The sequence below is a fragment of the Macrobrachium nipponense genome, chromosome 38 (assembly GCF_015104395.2).
Source record: "Macrobrachium nipponense isolate FS-2020 chromosome 38, ASM1510439v2, whole genome shotgun sequence".
NCBI classification, from domain to species: domain Eukaryota; kingdom Metazoa; phylum Arthropoda; class Malacostraca; order Decapoda; family Palaemonidae; genus Macrobrachium; species Macrobrachium nipponense.
Genome location: NC_061098.1, coordinates 22,072,356 through 22,092,893, shown reverse-complemented (window position 1 = coordinate 22,092,893; position 20,538 = coordinate 22,072,356).

Here is a 20,538-nt window from a genome sequence, read left to right as displayed (position 1 = left end):
AATGGACGTTGCAATGAACCTTAAGTAATAACTACAGTGCACCGCACGTGAGGTACACAGACGGCACTATCCTCCTCCGGAGGCCTTCTTCCGTATCAGAGTGATCTCTAAGGCCAAGGGACTTTGCAAGATCCCAACATTCAACACCCTTTCCATTGCGCCCCCCCCCCCCACACCCCCCCCCCCCATAAAAAAAAAAAGAAAAAAAAAAACGTCAACGAACCGGTCACTAACACCAAGAGAGGACAAGAAAAACTGGCGAAGAATCCAAGACACTGAAATAGTGCAGTATCCATTAACTTCGCCAATACCGTAAATCCTGCACTGTCAACTGTGCTCAGATAAGAGACAAATATATATTAGGACGATATATATATAATATATATATATATATATTATATATATAATATATATATATATTATATATATATATTATATATATATAATATAATATATAATAATAATATATATATAATATATATAATATATATATATATATATATATATATATATATATATATATATATATATATATATATATATATATATATATGCGCGAGTGTGTGTATAGTATATATAATCCGGTGTTTACCTATGGTGGGTGTTACTACGGTAAATAACTTTTTTATTTTTATGTAAAAAAAAACTATTGAAATGGCTATTTTTCTGTCCGCCCACTGATCTTAAAAACTTCTGAGGCTAGAGGGCTGTCAATTTGTATGTTGATCATTCCACCCTACAATAATCAAACATACCAAATTGCAGCCCTCTAGCCTCAGTATTTTTTAAAAATTTTATCCAAGGTTAAAGTTAGCCATGATCATGCGTCTAGCGCGGCTGTAGGAGCCAACAACCCAGGCCACCACCGTGCAGTGGCTGAACGTTTCACTGGCGACTGCTGCGAAGATGCTTCAGCGCGTTTATTTTTCTTGTTTGTGTTTCATCTATCCATCCCCACCCCCAATAGGTGGGGGGGGGGGGGGGGGACAAAGCAAACGCCTCATTGAACAATCCTTACCATGACCTTGCCTTCCGGAGGAGGATTGCCGAACCAAGCAAGTACTAAATTATGGCAGCTTTCATTTATGACTCAAGGATAGAGGCTGTCATGAATCGAATACGTTGCTCAAATTGAACATTTATGTTAAAAAAACAATCAAAATAACATTTAAACATGAACCTTCAATCAACTGACTTTCAAACACATTATCTCAATACCGTAGGCGGAGAGATTTCAACTTCCAAGTTTGTAAAAACATAAAAATAAATGAAAATAAATAAAAATAAATAAAAAAGCAGCCTGGAGCACCTGTGGACGACTAAGGCACCCAGCCACCATTATTTTTTCCGACCTTCCCCACCACAGGGAGGACGCTGCGTGAGACGTCCTTCACAAATTAGGGAAGGGAATGGAATGGAATGGAATAGAGAGTTTAGGCCAAAGGCCCAGCACTGGGACCTATGAGGTCATTCAGCGCTGGAAAGGGAATTGTGAGTGAGTAGGTTTGAAAGGCGTAACAGGAGGAGGGCCTCGCAGTTGCACTATGAGACATCTGTTAGGAGTCTGTGGATAGCAAGATGGTAGAAAGATAATATGAATGGAGGTACAGTAAAAGGAATGAAAGGGGTTGCAGCTAGGGGCCGAAGGGGCGCTTTAAATAACGTTTATTAATGCCTACAGTGCACCCCGTGGCGTGCATTGACGGCACTATCCCCCTACAATTTAAGGAAGAGAAAAAATATAACCTGAAGTTATTTTTCTGAAGACCCAAGTGGTCACTTTTGGTTCTCAAGGATTAGGAATTTCTGACACTTAAAGAGACGAAAATTTCTAAAGCAGTATTTATTTTTTTTTCAAGAATTACTTGCATTGTTCATAATGACATTTACTTGAAGAGTAATTTTATATAATTCTAAATAAAATTGAGCTAGCAAAACGAGAGAGTACACTTTTATAATTAAATTAAACTAAAATAAAAATAAAAATAATTAATATGCTGAAATAAATAAGTTATAGTAAATCCGTACACCCTTGTCTGGTATCTCGACCAGATACGGACGGCCGCTACGAGATAAGTCACATTCCAGTGCATTTTGTGAGTTTCTGAGTGATCACGTAACAGGAAAAAAAATAAACGAAATGGAAGACTATAACTGAATTGAATATGGAATTTAGGCCAAAGGCCAAGCACTGGGACCTATGAGGCCATTCTGCGCTGAAATGGAAACTGACAGTAAAAGGTTTGAAAGGTGTAACAGGAGGAAACCTCAAAGCAGTTGCACTATGAAGCAATTGTTAGGAGAGGGTGGAAAGTAAGATGGAAGAAAGAGAATATGAAAGGAGGTACAGTAAAAGGAACGAAAGGAGTTGCAGCTAGGGGCCGAAGGCACGCTGCAAAGAACCTTGAGTAAATGAGGTGCACTGACAGCACTAACCCCCTACGGGGTGGAAGACTATAATAGGGAAGTCTTAAGGACTACACTGCAGTAACCTGTCAGTACTAAATAGTGTCATAACAAATTTCGTTTACACGGCTGCAATTTCTTAGACGCTCTACAAAGCTCATTTCCAGCTGACTCTTCTGGTCCCATCTGTCAAGTTTGCCGGTTTCATTCGGAGCAAGACAAGAGCTGTACAGGCACGTTTCCTTAACAGCTAATGAGCCTCTTCATTTAACTACTGGAGTATATATCCGGTGATCTGTCAACTGAGGTGAATCGCTGGAGAGAGAGGAGAGAGAGAGAGAGAGAGAGAGAGAGAGAGAGAGAGAGAGAGAGAGAGAGAGAGAGAGAGAGAGAGAGAGAGACTGTAGACCTGGGAAACCAGTGCTTCGTCGACACAAACACTATCCTTCTTTTCATTGAAAAACAGATGGTCCTAAACAAAGATATGTAAGTCCACTGTGAGGAGGAGGAGGAGGAGGACAACCATTTAACTGGGAGGGAATATCTCCTGAATTTGGTGATGAATGCCCCCCCCATCCCACAACCGCCGGCAACCGATACGCTTCTATAACAAGTATGAAGTGGTCTTGATCCGTAAAAAAACACGTTTTTGCAATAAAAACGCAAACCAATTCACCTGTATTTCAGGTATATAAGCAAAACAGAGGGAATCTAATGTGTAAATACACAGACTACGTTACACAGCTACTACACCTCCAACTACACTACGGGCCACGGCATTCTTAAGAAAGGGCATGCCTGAAACCAAAACCAAGCAGCGAGCAGAGCGCATTCATTGTGGGCTAACCCAAGGCGCCGAGGGTCGACAGAAGAACGTGACTGGATGAGAATAAAAGGAAAAGAATGATAGTACAAGAGTGAGAGAGAGAGAGAGAAATGACTGAAAGGCCTACACAGTGAGAGCGCAGCGAAACAGAAATGGGGAGCAGCTGAACGGAGCTTTCAAAACTCAAAAGTTTTGGAGAAGGGCTTCGTTCGGTTTTCGAGTAGTTTTACTCTTCTTTTCAACAAGGTCCTAAGAAGACTAAGGCTTACTTCTGGGTACATTATATAAACGCAGCACTGACTTACGGAAATCAGGGATTTTAAAATGACAATCTGCCGTTCTTATCCATAAAGCTGACATGGGTTTAAAGTCACCAATGAAACTTAACGACGGCGGAAAAGAAAAACTGGAATCTAAAACTATATCTATTCTACACTTGAATACCGACGCATCCATCATTTGGGCTAGAAATCCCAGGTACAATAACAACAAGTGAGAGAATCTTAGGAACAGACTAGCCACAGTGAGAGAGAAGAGTTATAGGTCTTGGTCTAGCCCCTCCCACTTTTGATGGCAGACGTTTTGACGGAACAACCAACACTGACTTTAGGAGTTATTATTTTCTTCATTCGACCTCCCTACTCACTTTAGGATCTTTTATTATCTTTCTGCCGCCCTTTCCCCTGGCATTGGTCCCGCAACAGACACTTACAAATTATAGGTATATAATTCACACTGCTCTGGGTAAGCAGAGGCAAGAAGGACTTTGATTGATTTATAGGTTTTAGGCATAATGCCAAGCGCTGAAACGGAGATTGACAGTAAAAGATTCGACAGGAGTAACAGGAGGAAAACCTTGCAGTTGCACTATGAATAAAGTGTTAGGAGTGAGTGGAAAGTACGATGAAGAAAGAGAATATGAAAGGAGGTACAGTAAAGGGAACGAAAGTGGTTGCAGCTAAGAACCTTAAGTAATACATACAGTGTACCGCATGAGGTCCACTGACGGCACTACCCCTCTCCGGGGACGATGGACTTGAAACAGAGCCCATTTGTTCCCCCTCGTTCAGTTCGACCAGTTATGAGCTAAACGTCCTACCTCTACAATACAGAGCCAGAGAGAGAGAGAGAGAGCTAAACGTCCTACCTCTACAATGCTATGAGAGAGAGAGAGAGAGAGAGAGAGAGAGAGAGAGAGAGATATAAAACGTCCTACCTCTACAATGCTATGACAGAAACACAGAGAGAGAGAGAGATGAGAGAGTTAGAGAGAGAGAGAGAGAGAGAGAGAGAGAGAGAGAGAGAGAGCTAAACGTCCTACCTCTACAATGCTATGACAGAAAGAGAGAGAGAGATAAACGTCCTACCTCTACAATGCTATGACAGAAAGAGAGAGAGAGAGAGAGAGAGAGAGAGAGAGAGAGAGAGAGAGAGAGAGAATCCTAAATTTCTCAAACAGCAACACAATTCGCTTACTTTCCTGGAGAACTGGAACCCTTACGCAAAAATGAAACGTCCTAAAATTCTTTATTAGGTTCTGCCAAAGGGGGAAAAGGGTTCTTCCAAAAAGTCTATGCGAACTAAGTTTTCTTTCCTTACTCTTCTCATTCTATTTCCTCCGTAACCAAATGAATTTTTGGAACTCGCAAAATATATCTCTTGGAAAGAAAATATTGACAATACACAACGTGATGACTTACAAATATAAAAAAACGAGCTTGTTGGCGCGTGCTGGAACCCGAGACTGCTGTCTCCCCTACCTCCCCGATCCCCCACCTATCACGCCCCACCTGGGGCGAACAAACAGGTTTGCAGAAGGGTGGATATCACCCCTACCCTCCCGTTCCCCAACCGACCCAGTCCTCACCAGGGCGGACAAACCAGTTTGCATGGGGTGGGTGGCTGTGTCATGTCTCCCCTAATGTCACCCAGGGGAGGACAAACAAGATCCACTCGGATTTTATTATTATAGAATAGATACTTGGCCAAGCCTTAATTATGAATTTAAGTCTTAACAGTGAGAAAATTATATTCTAGCTGTTATCCTGAATAAAGAGGCATCTCATTCACTGTAGTTACACCAAGGAGAAAGACTGAGGGAGTGGGGAGGGGGAGGGAACCCCTCCAGGAACTGGTAACAAGAATCTAAGATAACTGACACCCGCAAGTGTCGCGTTAGTATATATATATATATATATATATATATATATATATATATAAATATATATATATATATATATATATATATATATATATATAAAGAAAAAAAAAAAAGATTCCAGTAGTCAAGTCAAAGTTTTCCTCCATTGCTCAAAATTAAATGACGTATATAGTTTCCCTGATAAATTCGTTTATCTACCCTTTAGTTGTCTATAAAAGAAAACTACTGAAATGGCTTAGTCTGTCTGTCAGCACTTTTTCAAATATAAATCAACTTAGAAGTACATCAAATCACCCACTGAATGACTGAAAAAAAAAAGTCGCGAACCCCGACATCTGAGCGGCAAACCACGACACAAACCACTGCACCAGCGACCAAAAGAGAACGAAGCAAAGCGGCGGGATGTCAATACCCTTTGTACAACAAGAGCAACGCCAGAAATCAACAGAACGTCAAAGAAAAAAGCGCGGGGCCAAATGCTACGCATTCCGATCGCTCGTGCAAGGAGGGATACGTGAAGGTGCCTGACCTCTGCAATCGCACAGCAATATTGCCGCGTCTTCCCCACATCCTCCTTCTGCAGGAGGAGGAGGAGGAGGAGGAGGAGGAGGAGGAGGAGGAGGAGGAGGAGGAGGAGGAGGAGGAGGAGGAAGGAGGAGGAGGAGGAGGAAGGAAGGAGGAGGAGGAGGAAGAGGAGGGAGGAGGAGGAGGAGGAGGAGGAGGAGGAGGAAAAGATGGGCGGGTGACGAATTCTACAGTTACGGAGGACCAAGAGGAGGAAGAGATGAAATGAAGGAGAGCTGACGAATAAAGATGTAACAAGAGACAGGAAAATAAAGAGGTCCTGGACAGGAGGAGGTGGAAAGGAAATAGAAAAAGAGATATAAACAATAACACAGAAAATATGAATAAGAAAAGGACAAAGCTATAACAAGTTACAGGAAAATGAAGAGATAAAGAGTAAGGTAGAATATAATAAGAAGAAAAGAATAAAGAAATAACAAATGACAGGAAACTGAAGAGTTCCTGGACAGGAGGAGGTGGAAAGTTAATAGAAAAAAAATATAAACAGTAACGCAGTAAATAAGAAGAAGAAGAAGAAGAAGAAAAGGATAGATATAACAAGTGACAGGAAACTGAAGGGTTCCTAGATAGGAGGAGGTGGAAAGGAAATAGAAAAGATATAAACAGTAAGGCAGAATATAAGAAGAAGAAGAAGAGGTAAACGGAAGGAAAGAAAAGGGTAGGAGTTTAGTGACATTTCAGTGGCTGAAGCGTATCACAAAGAAACATCTGGTGCTCATCTACACTTCTTCCTTCCCTATCCAAGAGTGACTTTGACAATTCCCTCTTCCATGTCGATGCAACAACTAAGGTGATATAATCACTGATGATGCAAAAGCTAAGGTGATATATTAATTCATGATGCAACAAAGGTGTTATATAGATGATGCAACAAAGCTAAGGTGATATATTCACTGATAACACATTTAATTAAAATTGGCAAACAGCCGCAAGAATTCTAGTATAATACCTAAAACAATTAGTACTTTCCGTACAAGGTTAACACTTTAAATATAAATAAATAAATAAATAAATTATATATATATACATATATATATATGATATATATATATATATAGATATATATACATATATATACATATATATATACATATATATATATATATATATATATATATATATATATATATATATATATATAGTGCGTCTGCTTTCTGTAATCAAGCCGTTTACTACTCTTCTTAAAAGACCCATAAATGACACGAATGAGTGTGAATAAGCCACTACATTTCATCTATTAAACAAAGACACAGGCTCGACAACATGGCAGATGTATGACGACCTAAATATAGTTTCTTTGGTATATGTGTGCTTAAGTGTAAGCACACGCAAGCGCAGGCTTACGAGCTTATAAATACTTCTAAAGGTTTCATGGTCACGAAACAGTATCGAATAAACAGGCTTAGTTACTCCTTTAGTGCCAGCGGTATTCTGCAGTACAACCTCCAGTACCTCAACACCCAAGAAAAATGTCAATATCTGACTGGGAAAAAAAAAAAAAAAAAAAAAAACAAAAAAAAAAAAAAAAAAAAGCTAAGTTTCTTCGCCGCAATCGAGATTCCTGTACACCGTCAAATGCTGTATGAGCAGCAGCCCATGAGACTTTCAGCCACGGCCCGGTGGTGCCCTGTGTTGCTAGCACCCATAGCTTTGACAGACGCATGAGCATGGCTAACTTTAACCTTAAATCAAATAAAAACTACTGAGGCTAGAGGGCTGCAATTTGGTATGTTTGATGATTGTAAGGTGGATGATAAACACCAATTTGCAGCCCTCTAACCTTAGTAGTTTTGATTTGTTTTTGTTTGTTTGTTTGTGTGGTGTTTTTACGTTGCACGGAACCAGTGGTTATTCAGCAACGGGACCAACGGCTTGACGTGACTTCCTCACCACGTCGAGAGTGAACCTCTATCACCAGAAATACACATCTCTCACTCCTCAACGGAATGCCCGAGAATTGAACTCGCAGCCAACGAGGTGGCACGCCAACGCCATACCGACCACGCCACTGAGGCGCTTCAGTAGTTTTGAAGATCTAAGGGCGGACAGACAAATACCCATCTAAACAGTTTTCTTTTACAGAAAAATAGAAAGACGAAAAGCTCTAAGATTAAATGGGCATTTCCGGATTTAATTAAGAATGCGGCCCTATGGCCAGCTGGTTGGTAGCAAAAACCTCTTTTACCTACCGGGATTAATATAATTAAGAGGAACCAGGGATTATGGCTGACGGTTCAAGCTGAGGGCCGAGCATTCTATTTTAGACGAAGAGAAAGAGATTGAATCATTTCCGTTATCATTTACGTGTTTACACAATTATCTTCTCAATGCACTGGCTACTTTCTTCGACTTCTACTATGTAATTAATAAGTTTTGTTGCTCCCTATTAACTACTGCTAATATTATTACTGAAATATGGGGATTACCTCATGACCGGTTCCAAGCGGCAGCAAATTCCTGAGATGTATACTATAGTAGATTCACATCAACCGTGCATTTGATGTCTAGGCCACTCCCTTACGATGCTCCTGATTGGCTGTTGATAAGCCAATCACAGGGCTGGAAACTCTCAGTCTTTCTCGAGAGTTCACAAGGGCAGGATCTATGTTCCACCTCTCCTGAGGGATACTTTTGAAAGACGTATCCCTCAGGAGAAGTGGAACATAGATCCTACCCATGTGAATTCTCTCGAGAGACTGAGAGTTTCCAGCCCTGTGATTGGCTTATCAACAGCCAATCAGGAGCGTCGTAAGGGACTGGCCTAGACGTCAAATGCACGGTTGATGTGAATCTACTATAGTATTGCACCAGCTCCGTTTTTTTTTCTGCCATGTCCCTAGGTTAGGTTAAGTTAGATTAATACCTGCATCGTAATTTGGTTGTGGGAAACATAATGAGACTACTTTCATGAAATCTTAATGCTTGGTTTTCAAGATATGGCGTCCCGCTGTTTTTCAGGGAAAGGTCCCGGTATTTTTTTTTTTCATCTTTCTTTTTTTTAAGCTGATAGGTAAGACGGGTGAAAGAAGAGTGAGGGCAGTTAGCTTAGCTAACCATGGTAGTTATAGTTTAGAAAGTTAAGTATTGGTAAGAGATGTAAAGTGTGGTTTAACTTTGCCTTAATATAACATATTACAATAATGATTTTACATTATATTAACACGGTGAATTGTACAGATTATATATTTTAAATGTTATTTCTTAACAGTATAATTCTATTTAACAAAATTTCCAATTTTCTAATTTTAACTTGGGTTAAATCTCGGGAAAATGTCACCAGGTAGCCTGACTCTTTGCCGAAAGACAACTGGACGAATATGTTTGGCCGACTGAGAACTAGTCGCAATACAAACAAGTCGAATGACCATTTGATAGGTGGGACAATTTGTCGAAAAGGCTCACTTTTTCAACTGGCTCGTTACCTTTACACGTTATTATGATATGGCTATAAAACGTTCTTATCCACGCCGATTGCTTACGACCTTTCGCTACGATTCTGAAGATATGAGTCGACCATATTAAATGGTCGAAGATGAATTTAGCATTTTATTGTAATAATATCTTTTCCATTAGGGTCAAGATAACGATCAAAGTTTCTTGATTTCCTACAAAAAAGTGTGTGTGTGTGTGTGTGTGTTCCAATTTGTCCCTGTTAAAGGTCACTCGTTCATTTGCACCCAGGGGTGGACGTAATCTCTAGCTCATTTTATTTGTTTGTTTTGTTTGTTTGTACGTTGCATGGAACCAGAGGTTATTCTGCAACGAGACCAACGGCTTTACATGACTTCCGAACCACGTCGAGAGTGAACTTCCATCACCTGAAATACACATCTCTCACCCCTCAATGGAATGCCCGAGAATCGAACTCGCGGCCACCGAGGTGGCAGGCAAATACCATACCGATCACGCCACTGAGGCGCTTTCTAGCTCATTTTGAGACTTGACAGTTTCCTAATAAGATGATGACGCTCGAATCATTGGCACCTCAAGATACAAATGAGCTTTGCAATGAGCTTTGCAGGCTGTCTTTGTCAATATCGCTAACCACTGAAATAAACGAACGACTGAGAACACTATTTGCAGGATGCCTGATGTTTTTCTTTGAACTTGTTACATAAACAAAGACAATTCCACGCCTCAATCTTATGAGACTCATAACTACAATGCCTTTCACTTTTAAACAAATTTTTAAAGAAGTAATACCACTACAGCAAATGGAATAAGGAAAGTGAAGAGAAGACAAGCACAGTAAACTACCAACGAAAATACATGAAAGGACTCAAACAATAAAAGTATCAAATTTGGTGCATGTTCCTTCAAACACAATTTTGCCGAAGGAAAAGTGTGGCAATGTGAAATCGTGACACCCCTCACAAGACGTAGCGCGGACCACCTTTTTAAAGAAGTTCGTCCACTAAAGGCAGCAGCAGACGTTTCCCTGTAGGGAGGGTAGTTCCGTCAGCGCACCTCATTCAGTGCACCGTAGGTATTACTTAAGGATCTTTGCAGCATCCCTTCTGCCCCTAACTGCACCCCCTTTCATTCCTTTTACTGTACCTCCGTTCTTGTTCTCCTTCTTCCTTCTCACTTTCCACCCTCTTCTAACAATTGTTTCATAGTGCAACTGCTGTGAGGTTTTCCTTCTGTTACACCTCTCCGACCTTTTTACTTTCATCGCTGAATGACCTCATGGGTTCCAGTGCCTGGCCTTTGGCCTAAATTATATATTCAATTCCATTCCAACAGTAGACGTTTGCTACTGAAGCAGAATCTATGTCAAGAGGGTTAAAAAGAACCAAGATATAACAATAACTAAGGATAGTTAAAGCACAACTATTACAGGGGGAAAAATCAAGCACCTTACCCATTGACATGATCTTCTTCTTCCCAGCTTTATCGCTATCGGGGTCGCCGTTTTGAAATCCTCGCGAAGAATGTCGGGAACTTCAAACTTTTCTTCGAAGGGTAAATAGTGTCGAAGTAACCAGTAACTGACAGAAAGTTAAAGGCTTAAAACGGCTGAGACGGGAGGTGGAAGTAAAACAAGTACAAAATGCGCCCCAAGTTTCTTCGGTACAACCGAGTTTTCTGTTCAGCATATAATGCTGTATGAAACTTTCAACCACGGCCCATGAAACTCTTAGCCGCGGACCATGAAACATTCAGCCATGGTCCGGTGGTGGCCTGTGCTGTTGGTACCTATACCGGCGCCATGCATATGATTATAGCTAACTTGAACCTTGAATAAATAAATAAATAAACTACTGATGCTAGAGGGCTGCAATTTGGTATGTTTGATGAGTGGAGGGTGGATGATCAACATACCAGTTTGCAGCCCTTTAGCCTCAGTAGTTTCGAAGATCTGAGGGCGGACAGGAAAAGTACGGACAGACAGACAAGGCCGTCACACTAGTTTTCTATTATAGAAAACTACAAGGGGGACAGTAGACAGAAACGAATGCTAGAAAGAATGTTTAAGCGAGTTCCTAATGAGCTATGGCCGTTCTTTCAACCCTATGAATGACTCAAACAAAACATGTGAAGCTGCGACATAAAAAAAAGTGAATAAATCCAGAAGGCACTGAATATTCCAAAAATTACCATATTTTTTAATCAATTTGTATTTTTCATAAAAGTGGAATAAATCCAGAAGGCACAGAATATTCCATAAATGACCATATTTTTTAATCAATTTGTATTTTTCATAAAAGTGAATAAATCAAGAAGGCACTGAATATTCCAAAAATGACCATATTTTTTAATCAATTTGTATTCTTCACAACAAACCTTCGCCTATTGACGTAAGGATAAATTCTGTAGCGCCCCAGCTCGTGCTGAAAGTAAATTCTTTATGTGAAGACCGAGGGTTTATAAGTACAGGAACAAGTAACTAATTTTTGAAGAAATTTGTAATTTTCCTTAAAGAATAAATAAATTAATAAATAAATATGGATTTAATTTCAGTGCCAGCTGGAAGCCAGAGAATTTATCCTTACGTCAAGACCAAGGTTTGTTCCGTGTATATTATTATTATCATTATTATCATTTCAGTAGATGAAACATTCACTTGGAACAAGCACACAAGGACCATTGACTTGAAATTCAAACTTCCAAAGAATGTTAGCTTCAACCTCCCACCGGAGACCCCACACTGCAGCAGTGACCGATCATGATACAGAGCCAGTGATTTTTCATCGCCCTGGAGGAGACGCGAACCCGCAATATCTGAGCGGCATACCACGACGCTAGCCACCATACCAGCTCACCAGTAACGAACAACTAATCATTTCCCACAAAACTTATTGCAGGACCCTCATCGTTTTTGCTTCCCACAATTCCTATAACCTTTCCCCAACTTTAAAAGATTTCTTTAGCCATTGCCAGACGGCTAAGAATTTGGCACTGGAAAGAAATATCATTAAACTGTGATCTTTTGTGACGTATGAATGAAGGCCATTTACTTTTTTTTTTTTTGACACCTCGTTCGCCTTGACGCGAATGTTTTAATTACTACCATTATTATTATTATGGCAATTCTGGACACGGAGAAAATGTCAACGGTTTTTTCCATTATCCTTTATAAAACAGTGAAAAAAATTACAATATTACAGATGCTACAGAATATAATAATAATAATAATAATAATAATAATAATAATAATAATAATAATAATAATAATAATAATAATAATAATAATAATAATAATAATAATAATAATAATAATAATAATAATAATGACAGACCAGCTATTGGCAAAATATCAGCTCTGACGAAAAGAAAGAAGAATTGAAAAGATGATAAAAAATCAATTCCACTGAGCTGCCACTCTTTTAAACCAAATAATCATAATAATAAAAATAATAATAACAGAACAGAACAGAATATAGAATTTAGCTCAAAGACCAAGCGATGGTACCTACGAGGTCATTCAACGCTGGAAGGGAAATTAACTGCACGAAGGTTTGGAAGAGGTAAAAGGAGGAAAACTTCGCAGTTACACAACGAATCAATCATTAGGAGAAGGTGGAAAGTCAGATGGAAAAAACTGACACAAATATAAAGGAAATTAGAGCCAGAAACAAAGTAAATTTCTAAGACAGAAGTAAAGAGAAAAAACATAGTAAATTTCTAAGTAAAAGAGAACAGATGAAAATAAAACGTTTTTTCAAAAATTAAGAGAAACCTACAGAGCGAGTCTTAGTTTTAGGACTATTTTCTGTGCACAGAAAATGGAAGAGGAATAAAGAGAATATGAACGGAGGTACAGTAAAAGGTATGAATGAGGTTGCAGCTAGGGACGGAAGGGACGCTGCAAAACATTAAGCAATACCTACAGTGCACCACGGAGGTGCACTAACGGCACTTCAATAATACTCATCATCATAATAAAACAACAGTACAAAACAATAATAAACACAACAGTATTGACGGCACTTCAATAATACTCATCATCAAAATAATAATAATAAACACAACAGTATTGACGGCATACTAATAATCTCATAATCAAAATAATAAAAATAAACACAAGTATGACGGCACTCAATAATCATCATCATAATAATAATAATAACACAACAGTATTGACGGCACTACTAATAATACTCATCATCATAATAATAATAATAAAACACAACAGTATTGAGGCACTCACTAATAATCACATCAAAATAATAATAATAACTACAACAGTATTGACGGCACTACTAATAATACTCATCATCATAATAATAATAATAAACAAAACAGTATTGGATCGGCACTAACGTATTGAGGACAATACTAATAATACTCATCATCATAATAATAATAATAAACACAACAGATGACGGCACTACTAATAATATCATCATCAAAATAATAATAATAAAACACAACAGTATTGACGGCACTACTAATAATACTCATCATCATAATAATAATAATAAACACAACAGTATTGACGGCACTACTAATAATACTCATCATCAAAATAATAATAAACACAACAGTACAAAAAACAATAGCAATGACTGCAGTAATCCCACCCACAGATAACAATAAAACGACCCGAGTTGCAAAGGTTCCACCTGATAGGTTGACATCCGCATTAGAATTCACTGCAAAGGAATCCCAGAGGAGATTCCTGGACATACTCAACCACTTGTACCTACCAAGTGCGTCGACCTTCCAGCACCTGAACGCGGGACACATTCGCACGCACGCACACGCTGACACTTTCAACCCTTACATCTGCCAATACCCTCAGCAGCTGAAAGGGTGTTCAAATGAAATGCTGAATGAAATACTATTTCTCGCCGTAGGCATATATACCTCGTGACATTTTGTTGCTTATGGCATGGTGGAATGGCATATAGTGTGTAGCCTAAAGGCCAAGCGCTGGGTCCTATGAGGTCACTCAGCCCTGAAAGGAAAACTGATAGTAAAAGGCTGCAAAGGTGTAACAGGAGGAAAACCTCGCAGTTGCGCTATGAATCATTGTTAGGTGAAGATGGTTAGCAAGATGGAAGAAAGATAATAGGAACTGAGGTACATTATAGGAACGAAAGGAGTTGCAGCTAGGGGCGAAGGGACACTGCAAAGAACCTTCAGTAATGCCTACAGTGCAGCCCGTGAGGTGCACTAACGGCACTAACCCCCTACGGGTTTTCGTTGCTTATAAACGTGAAATTACTGGTTGCGTAAACAAGGAAGTCGCTATAATGTGAGGGGGAACAGCGGCTGCCTCAATATAAGAGCTAAAATATACGTTATAATATTCGTCAGGTTGACAAAACTAAATATCTAATATAGATATATACCTATATATTATATATATATATATATATATTATATATATATATATATATATTATTAAATATAAAAGGCCCATTAAAACACTCAGGTTTAAAGCTAAGGACTATATTTCGGTGGACTAACTTCCGTGCCTTAGCAAGTAGTTAGGTCCACCGAAATATAGTCCTTAGTTTTAAAGTGTTTTAATGGCCTTTTTATACTTAAGATGTATCCTGTTTTAACAGAAGAATTTATTTACATTCTATAATATATATATATATATATATATATATATATATATATATATATATATATATATATATATATAATATAAAGATATTAAACAACAAGCAAGCTCCCCCTTGTGGATCCCAGTCCGACCATAGATAGGAAAAGGTTTTCACTTTTAGCAGTGTCACCATAACTCTTACTACGACCGTCTAATGAAAATGACAACGATCATTTAGAAATGCTAAACCACCGACTGGTGTCAGTTTAACATGCAATGGGGTATCGGCATTCCCTCGCGAAGGTCAAGTCCTGTGGCATTGATATTCCCTCGAGTACCCTGCCATTATCAGAGTTAATTCAACCATATCGAAAGGGCTTTGGTAGCCCACAGCTTCGTGGGCGCTCTTCTGTCTACAGTGAGTGACTATCTTTTTTTTTTTTTTTTAGAATGAAGCTATAGTTATCCTATTTACAACAGTATTTTCTACAGGTTCTACATGGAACCTCTATTCGCTTTGCATTTTGAAGCAGGTATATATATCTATATACATATATGTATGTACTATGTATGATATTAAACCACATTCATCGTGTAATATCAAAATCAATACACACACACACACATATACTACACACACACACACACACACACACATATATTTATATATATGTATATATATATATATATATATATATATATATATATATATATATATATATATATATATATATATATATATATATATATATATATATATATATATTTATATATATATATATATATATATATATATATATATATATATATGTATGTGTGTGTGTGTACATAGAGCTACAAAATATATTAATTAGCTCGACCTCGGAATTAATGTATTATTTTCATATATGTTAACCAAAGGGAAATCTTCTAGTCGATAAATTTGTCGGTTCACGGGCGCGAACCATCAAACCCAACAAATTTAGGACGCACAGTGAAGCCAACACAAGAGGATATATAATATGTATAATAAGTTTATGCCGCCTCTCAACTACAAAATACCTGTAACATAACCTATACGTCATTTATATATAAACACATACATATATATATATATATATATATATATATATATATATATATATATATATATATATATATATATTCATATATCAAACTACAATCATCCTTTAATATCAAAATCACCATACCTTTGGAACACAGTAGCCCCAAAAGGGAAAAAAGGAGTTGAGCCATAAGTCACAGCTTTCCAAATATGCCGAATGCTGCGTCACTATCATTTTCTACCAAAGCAAAGGTTATCTGCCTTGATTCAAGATCTCACAAAATGTGAGGAAATACATACACACATACATAGTAAATGTAAGTAAAATGCATCTCGAAGTCATAAAATACATCAAGGTAACGTAATATAATAGCAAGAGGATTTATGGATATTGCTTCGGCAGAGAGAGAGAGAGAGAGAGAGAGAGAGAGATCCGAGAGATGAGAGAGAGAGACGAGAGAGAGAGAGAGAGACTTTGTTAATGAACTTAAGCGACAACCTTCCAAACTACATTAAATTAAAATAAAAAAATTATAAATAAACATACAACTAAAACGCAACCCATACCCCAACATCCTAGTCCATCAGTTCCTACACGCCTCTAGGCTTCCCCCCCCCACCCCCCCCACCCCCCCGCCCCCGGGCCCTCGATTTCCCATCGAAAATCTAATGAACCAATTTAAATTCGGGAAGCCCGGAAGAGTTATGACGCGCCCTGTGATCCTTCAGCCAGCATGGTCTGACACTTCCGGAAGATTTGCGTACTGAACACAATCCACGACAGACCACTAATACGGACAAGATTGAAAAAGATACATAAACATCCTTGCCTCTCACCTGACTGATGATAAAAAAAAAGTCTAGAATATATACACAATTTAGGCCAAAGTCCAAGCGCTTGGACCTATGAGGTCATTCAGATGTATAGAATTCAGGCCAAAGTCCAAGCGCTTGGACCTATGGGGTCATTCAGCGCTGAAAGGAAAATTGAGAGTAAAAGATTACAAAAGGTGTAACCGGAGGTAAACATCGCAGTTGCACTATGAAACAATTGTTAGGAGAGGGTGGAAAGTAAGATGGAAGAAAGAATATAAACGGATGCACAGTAAAAGGAATGATAAGGGGTTTGCAGCTAAGGGCCTAAAGGAGGGACGCTGCAAACAACCTCACGCAATGCCTACAGTGCACCGTGTGCTTAGGTGCACTGACAGCACTAACCCCCTGCGCAAAACCTTTCGAACTTCATGGACCACTAAATGTATAATTTTAAATTTGACGGACCACTAATATTAATTTTTAAAAAAAAGGGAGTGACTGCATTCATTTGATATGCACTTCATGCATACTACATTAGAATAAATTCATTTTTGCAATGTTTAATTTACTGTAATTAATAATGTTGTTAGTTAGATAATGTGTTTTTCTGCTTAATGCTGGATCCAAATTTTAATGCAAAGTCTCCATGAATGCTAAATCTGGCATTAAAAATGCTAAATTGGCAACATTGGGCTCTCTGTCTTCTGTGCAATTTGTATCAGGGTTGCATGAAGGGGAATAAGAAAACAAAAATGTAAATAATGTCCCAATTTTTCTGCGGACCAACAAAATTTACTCATGGACCACCGGTTGGCGACCGATGGATGGAAACTATCTATGTTCAGGTTAATACACAAGTAACGACACGATGCTGGAATCTCGGACGAATTTGAAAGACCATGTGCATCGAGAAACACTTTAAAAAATTCTAGTGCAATTTAAACATTCTTACCATAACATCAAACATTGCAGCATGCGAGGGAAAAAATTTAATACTGCTAACACGTTTTCAGGAAGAGAATGGAGTCAGCTTCATAAAAATTCGCCAGCAGTCTTACATAATTATCATTTATACAGACACGGATGTGCCACACACCGTGAATAGGTGTCACGCAATATTAAAGAGACTTTGATCACATTTTTGTGGTTTTCCAAAAAAGGCTAGAGGGCTGCAAATTGTTATGGTGACCATTCACCCTCCAATCATCAAACATACCAAATTGCAGCCCTCTAGCCTCAGTAGTTTTTATTTTACCTAAGGTTCAAGTTAGTCATGATCGCGCGTCTGACACAGTTATCGGTATCAACACAGCCACCACCGGACCGTGAATTTAAGTGTCATGGGCCGCGGCTGGGAGTTTCATGAGCCGTGGCTAAGATTTTCACACAGCATTAAACGCGGTACAGAAAACTCGATTGCACCGAAGAGATTTCGGCGCATTTTTTACTTTTTAGTTTCACAAATTTGAAGGTTGAAATTTCTCCGCCTACGGTATTGAGGTAATGTGTTTGAAAGTCGGTTGATTGATGGTTCGTGTTTAAATGTTGTTTCTAGTTTTTTTTTAACATTAAATGTTCAGTATTAGCAACGTATTCAATTCATGACAATCTCTACCTTTTTTTACAATAATCATTATTCAGATATATATTCTCTTAACATTCGGAAGCACTTAATAATTATTATGCAATTGCAGGTATGATTTCATATTCTGATTTAAGTAAAACGTGTCAAATGACACCACGAGGGTCATAATCGCTGCAGTTTTCATTTTACTTTGAGTTTCTGGTCAAATTAAAATAGCATTGACTCAGGAGAAAGATTTTCAAGCACATGTAGTTCCTCATTGGACGCGTGGGTTGTGTACTCGCCTATCAATCTGGTAGCCGGAGTTCGCTCCCCCGCTGCCGCCAACGCGGAACCAAAGGAAATGATTTCTGGCGATTATAAATTAATTTCTCGATATAATGTGGTACGGATCCCACAATAAGCTGTAGGTAACCAATTGGTTTCTAGCTACGTTAAATAAAAATCTAATCCTTCGGCCCAGCCGTAGGAGAGATGTTAATCAGCTCAGTGGTCTGGTTAGACTATGATATACTTAACTTCTAGCATAATGTTGTCTATCGCTATTAAACGACGCCAGCAATTCTGAAAAAGGCTCGGTCCAAAATGAAAATCACCCAATACCAAGACGGCACATAAAAAAAGAGAAAATCAGAAAAATAAACCAGCATTCCCTCAAGCGAGAAATACTACACTACACATCAACAATGTCACTAATGTGTAATAAAAGTCCACAATTATATAGTCAACTATAATACTAGGTAAAAGTAAACAGGCGAAGACTTGCGTCCTCATCAGTGTTAACTTAAAATGCAAAGCGAGAAGGTAGGTTTCTTATGAAGAGCATTTAAAAAAGGGGGCGGGGCGAGAAGATGACAGCCCATCACGGAAGTGCTGGTTCGGGTGTTGCTAGGTTATTCCAAATTGTTTATATTACCTAGTAATATAGTTTACTATAGAATTGTCGATTTTTAGGACAATCGTTTTTCACAAGATTGTGAATTTTTTAAGCAATTTCACTATTACTACAACCACATATAGCGAAAGCTACTACTAGTAGTCTCTCTCTCTCTCTCTCTCTCTCTCTCTCTCTCTCTCTCTCTCTCAGACAATTAGCAGCTGGTATTAACAAACAACGTGGAGTTACAACACTAATGGGCAACATTTCGTCGAGGGTCCAATTACTGTAATGTGCAGAAACTATTGCATACAGCTGAATGCGCCGTCTACCTCAGAAATGAGTCGACTTCATTCAAAAAATATCGTTCATATCATAATGTACATTTCCATCCACCTCATGAACAAAACTGACGTTTACAAAAGTAGTAACTGTATAGATATTTAATGTTATGCTGTATATTAATTACATTACGTACAGTTTATGAACATTTTTGTACATTTGCTTTGTATTATTCTATAGAAGAATTATATTTATGTTTCCATGTAATTTCCCATTGCACATACTTTGAGACCACTATTTCATTATGCATCGTGCCACATTGTAATTAGATGTGTCAACACTGCCTTTATTTCCCGCCATATGCATAGTCAGTCGCTGTCCAGTGGTCATTATAGTGACATGCCGCGGACCTGCTTCCGCTGCTGTCGTCTTGATGTCTGTTTATCTTCATTACAAGATTTTACAGAATCTACGGGTTTAATTTGTCACCCCTTCATTCCATTTCTTGCATGGATGTATGTGGCAGCATCCCACACAGTAACATATAGAACAGAAAACAGAATTCACTGGCACCTATGAGGTCATTCAACGCTGAAAGGGAAATTGACAGTAAGAAGTTTTGAAAGGTGTAACAAGAGAAAATAAAATCGTTAGGGTGGGTGGAACATCAGATGGAAGAATACGAACGGAGGTACCGTAAAAGGAATAAAAGAGGTTGCAGCTAGGGGCCGAAGGGACACTGCACAGTCCTTTAAGTAATGCCTATAGTGCACCATGCGAGGTGCACTGATGACACCTTCCTAAAAACAAAAATAATAATACAAATAACACTCGTAACTAAGGCCTCGCAAGTTTAAAAACATGGCATAGCAATCTTAACAAACATACTGGACTTTCATATGCTTCACTTTACCCTGTAAACTGAACACAAATTCAGAAAATAACTAATTG